This window comes from Anomaloglossus baeobatrachus, chromosome 5 (genome assembly GCF_048569485.1).
Source record: "Anomaloglossus baeobatrachus isolate aAnoBae1 chromosome 5, aAnoBae1.hap1, whole genome shotgun sequence".
Taxonomy (NCBI): Eukaryota; Metazoa; Chordata; class Amphibia; order Anura; family Aromobatidae; genus Anomaloglossus; species Anomaloglossus baeobatrachus.
Window position 1 is genome coordinate 505,775,296 of NC_134357.1, and position 6,000 is coordinate 505,781,295.

Consider the following 6,000-nt stretch of genomic DNA (forward strand, 5'->3'; position numbering starts at 1 on the left):
ATCGGCGCCATTATCTCAGTGCTGCGGGTGTGTGTCAGTCACCGCTGCTGCTGTGTGCGCTATACACTTATACAGTGCAATCTACACATTGGTTTAGGGATTAGGGACTACTTGTAATTTCAGCCCTTTTCAGGGCTAGATAAGAGCAGTTCATAGCCATTTTTGCTAGGCTGGTCTGTGCCAGCGCTGTGCAAGGGTTTTTCACAGCGTCTGTCTAAATCAGCTCAGGCAATTCTTTGGGGCATAGTATCAGTGTCTGGGATAGTGATGTACCACTGCTGTCAAGAAAGCTACACCACCTCTCCATTTCTGCTAGACAATTTTTAACTGCAGGTAGTCCAGGCAATTCGTTGGGGCATAGTATCAGTGTCTGTGATAGTCAGTGACCTACCACTGCTGTCAAGAAAGCTACACCACCTCTCCTTTTCTACTAGCCAATTTTTAACTGCAGGTAGTCCAGGCAATTCTTTGGGGCATAGTATCAGTGTCTGTGATAGTCAGTGACGTACCACTGCTGTCAAGAAACCTAGCCCACCTCTCCATCTCTAGTAGCCAATTTGTAATTGCAGCTAGTCCAGCCAATCTGTGAGGAAGGTGCAGGCGTAGATATAATGTTGCCTTCATCCAAAGGTGGTGCGGTGCTCTCGATGTCTGAGAGAGCTCAACACCAGCAGCTGTTTCCACTTCCAAAACAACTGACGACCTGCAAATCACACTGCCTGTTGCAGGTAAAGAGGTGGAAGGTCTGCGTCCAAAAGCATGTGTGACTGCTGTCCCCACAGTCACATAGGATGAAGAGCACGCAGATGCACTTGATGGGGCAAACGGTGGTTGCCCTGCCCCGCTAGGTCGCACTGTAGCACAGTGACCTTCCCACTGCGACTTATGCTTCATTTAAAGTTGTGAACAGGGTGGGCTCCCCAGTATACAGCAAAACCATGCACCAGGAAAAGGACTCTAGGCAGTTGGGTTGATAAATGATTGTTTAACTTTACCAAAACAAACAATAAAAACCATGCATAAAACAGAAAGAATAGAATAATCTATTCACAAGTCCAAAAGCCTACACACCTATGCTGCACCACTTGTAATGGCGATTTATACCGCCTTCTTACCAACCGTTGCCTAACCAAGGGACTGTCTAAACAGTCGCCTAAAGGCCGCTTGACACTCTGCAATATCGTTACCGATATCGCTAGCGTGCGTACCCGCCTCCATCGTTTGTGCGTCACGGGCAAATCGCTGCCCGTGGCGCACAAACTCGCGCGGACCCGTCACACATACTTACCTGCCTAGCGACGTCGCTATGACCGGCGAACCGCCTCTTTTCTGAGGGGGCGGTTCGTTCGACGTCACTAAGCGGCCACCCAATGAAAGCGGAGGGGCGGAGATGAGTGGGACGAAAATCCTGCCCACCTTCTTCTTTCCTCATTGCTGGCGGGACGCAGGTAAGGTGAGGTTCCTCGTTCCTGCGGTGTCACACATAGCGATGTGTGCTGCCGCAGGAACGACAAACAATATTGTACACGCAGCAGCAACAATAATTGATAATAGAGGGGCATGTCACCGATTAGCGATTTTGAACATTTTTGCGACGATTCAAAATCGCTAATAGGTGTCATTCGCAACGACATCGCTAAAGCGGCCGGATGTGCGTTACGAATTCCATGACCCCAACGACATCGCTTTAGCGATGTTGTAGCGTGTAAAGCAGCCTTAATACCTGATAATCCCTCTGGGTAGCAGGAGAAAGTGTGTGTGTCTGTGTGTGTGTGTCTGTGTGTGTGTGTGTGAACACGACCTACCAGTGGCGCAGCACAAGAGCTTACAACTTATCTACTTAAACATAGACAAAACCCATTAACCCTCCTGAACACTCTTGTTTGCTGAAGCCTCACACATAAAGCGAATGATAAAAGTGGCACAGTCCTGGAAATATTGTAAAGCAACAGTCAATGCAAACGTGTCGCTGTCACTTTAAGATTTTAACTGTAACTGACAGAGCAGAGCCAGAAAGTCTTATTGTCTATATAGTCGGCCTAAGCAGAACAGATATGTGTTTTGTTACCAAAACAAAGTTGCGTGCACGCAGTCCTGGGCCAAGCCTACCGTACCCGGGTACTGTGGTGTCCAGCTGCCATAAATACAGACTTGATGATCCTCTCACGGTAATCAGTATAGCCAGCAACTGAAAAATGGCAGTCTCCGGCACAGGATGCTGCTCACACGCGTTACAGTCCTCCTCACCAAACTCCAACACGAGTCTCCTCACAATCCACCTGAGTGTTTCTGCGGCAGCTCCTTTCTGTTACTCACACCTTTCGCTTTTCCTTCAGCTCACATACAGCACTTCCTCCGGTCTTCAAGTCCACAGCCGAAGACCGTTTTGCTGTTGCTATAGTGACCAAACAGTCAAAGGCAGATGCAAAACAGCGGCCCCTTGTGGGTGGTCAGCAACAATGCATACAATAGACAGTAAATAAGCCTTTTGCATTTACAGTGAATAAAGGTCATTTATACACTCTTACCCTTTTACATGTGAATAACAATGCATACAATGAACAGCAAATAAGCATCTTGCATTCACAGTGGATAAAGGTCATCAATACATTTCATATCCATGTGACGGTTCATGGATGAAGTACTCAAACTAGTGAGTTTTTGGCCTCTACTTACAGATTGGTGACAAATCTTACACATGACATGAGTTGGGTGATCCTTTGCGATGTCAAAAAAGGCCGAGGCTAGGCAAGGGATAGTAGTGATAACTTTTATACCAGCATCCCACTATTCAGGTCCCTCTCTGCCAGAGCTACTGCAGCGTGCGGTACTGTGTGCAGAAACCAGAGGGGTCTCCCTATGTCGCTAACTGGGCAGCTGCTCCGAAAGGGCAAGAGCAGAGCCCAGTGTAGCGACAACATGCTTGTGGTCAAGTTCAGAGACAAGAGGGACGTCTTTTTCTTGAGCACAATCCATGATCCTGGCACCACCACCACCACCACAGTTTGGGGTTCTCTTTTCGCAGGTCCAGAAACCTAACTGTGCCCTGGAATACAACTGGTACATGGGGGGAGTTGATTTCTCTGATCAAGTCCTCCACCCCTACAGTGCAGCACGAAAGGCTAAGGTGTGGTACAAGAAGCTGGCTGTGCACCTCATACAGATGGCACTGTACAACGCGTTCGTGCTATCACGATATGCAGGCAGCACCAACACCTTCCTTCACTTCCAGGAGGTAGTGGTCAAGGCCCTGATGTTTGGAGATCAGGAGGTAGCGGCCCCCAGTACCTCTGGAACTAAAGGTTCTCGTTTTGTACGAGGGCAACATTTCCCAGGCAAGGTCCCGCAAGCAGCCAGAAAAGGTAGGATACAGAGAAAGTGTAGCGTGTGCCACAGGAACAGGATTAGAAAGGACACAACATGGCAATGCGACACCTGCCCCGACAAACCTGGACTCTGCATCATGGACTGGTTTAAAATCTACCAAACATACATGCCATCCTGACATACTCCACATAACTCACACAACATACACACACAAAAAAAAACCAGCACTCACACATAGCATTCTGACGTAGTCCCCTCAACTCACAAAAGACACACACAGCCAACAAAAAAAAAAAAAAAAAGCACTCGCATGCCAACCTGACGTTACCTCCATCACATGCCAACCTGATGTTCACTCCCATAACAAAAACACATACTTCATCTTCAAGACACAACACTGATTTTGGGATGGGGCATTGATCCAGGAAACTAGTCTGATTGCCATATGAGGTGTCTGGAAGGAATTTTTCCCCTAATATGGTGTTTTTGCCGCATGGGGTTTTTGCTTTCCTCTGGATCAACATGGGGGACATGGGAATTCAAAGTGCTCACACACATCTAGATAGCTTCCCTGGGGCTTCTAGTTTACAAATTAGGGTCACATGTGGGGGGTTTCCACTGTTTAGGCACATCAGGGGCTCTCCATATGTGACTTGACACCCGCAGATCAGTCCATCAAAATCTGCACTCCAAAACATCACTTCTTCCCGTCTGAGCCCTGCCGTGCGCCTAAACAGTGGTTTTCCACCACATATGGGGTATCTGCGTACTCAGGAGAAATTGCACAACAAATTTTATGGGCAAATTTTCCTGATACACTTGAGAAAATTAAAAATTTTCAGCTCAAAAAACATTTTTGTGGAGAAAATATGCTTTTTTTATTTTCACGGCTCAATGTTCCATTCTAATGTGAAGCACCTGTGGGATAAAGGTGCTCACTAAACATCTAGATAAATTCCATGAGGGGTCTAGTTTCCAGAATGGAGTCACTTGTGGGGGAGCTCCATTGTATAGGCACCTCAGGGGCTCTCCAAACGCAACATGGCATCCGCTAATGATTCTAGACAATTTTGCGTTTGAAAAGTCAAATGGCGCTCCTTGCCTTCTGAGCCCTGTCGTGCGCCAAAACAATTGATTTCCACCACAGATGAGATTCTGGTGTACTCGAGAGAAATTGCTCAATACGTTTTATGGTTTGTTTTTTTCCTGATACCCTTGTGAAAACAAAGCTACCTGGTTGAAGTAATAATTTTGTGGTAAATTTTATTTTTATTATTTTCACGGCACAACGTCATAAACTTCTGTGAAGCCCCCAGGGCTTTTTTTTGCGTTCAAAAATTCGAATGGCACTCTTTACCTTCCGAGCTCTGCCGTGCGCCCAAACAATTGATTTTTACCACATATGGGGTATCAGCGTACTCAGGAGAAAATGCACAATAAATTGTAGGGTGCACTTTCTCTTTTCTCCCTTGTGAAAATGTAAAGTTTTATGGCTAAAGTAACATTTTTGTGTAAAAAAGTAAAATTTTAATTTTTTCCTTCCACATGGCTTTGGTTCCTGTGAAGCACCTAAAGGGTTAATAAACTTCTTTGATTTGGTTTTGAGCAGTGTGAGGGGTGCAGTTTTTAGAATGGGGTCACTTTTGGGTATTTTCTGTCACCTAGACCTGTCAAAGTCACTTCAAATGTGATGTGGTCCCTAAAAAAATGGTTTTGTAAATTTTGTTGGAAAAATGTGAAATTGATGATGAACTTTGACCCCTTCTAACTTCCTAACGAAAAGAAAATTTGTTTCGAAAATTGCGCTGATGTAAAGTAGACAAGTGGGAAATGTTATTTAGTAACTATTTTGTGTGACATATCTCTCAGATTTATAAGCATAAAATTTCAAATTTTAAAAATTGCAACATTTTCGCCAAATTTCCGAAATTATCACAAATAAACGCAAAAAACATCGGCCTAAATTTACCACTATCATGAAGTACAATATGTCACAAAAAAAAACAATGTCAGGATCGCCGGGATCCGTTGAAGTGTTCCATAACCTGTCAAAGTGACACTGGTCAGAATTGCAAAAAATGGCCCGGTCATTAGGGTGTTTTAGTGGCCGGGGGTGAAGGGGTTAAAATGGCTATATGCCATAATTACCCTTTCCTGCTGTCATTTAATCCGTACTGGGGTTCAATGGAGTTAAAAAAAAGTAGACATAATTGTTTATTTTTTAGACACAAATATATCCATAGAATAGTGCTTGAAAGTTTGTGAACCCTTCAGCATAAATTTGAATTAAAACATGATATTTAACAGTCTAAGCAAACTGGATGTAATTTCAAGGAAACTGCCCCTGCTGTGCGTCTAACGACGCTGCTGAACTGTGCGGTTTTGTTTTTTTTTTCTTTAGTGGCTTCTATTTGGAGCCTAAAAAAATCCATGTAAAGAACTGCAGTTACTTTCTTAAAGTGAACCTGTCAGCAGAAATTTTTCAATAAACCTAAAAGATTCCCCTTCTGCAGCTCCTGGGCTGCATTCTAGCAAGGTTCCTGTTTCATACCTCAGGATGCCGCCAAGTGCTCCCGAGGTCTCGCGCATGCGCCGTGCCACTCTCGCGGGACAGAGCACTGTGCACAGTGTGACCGTTAGTGACGTGTTGCGCAGGCCTGAGATTATGGGCGG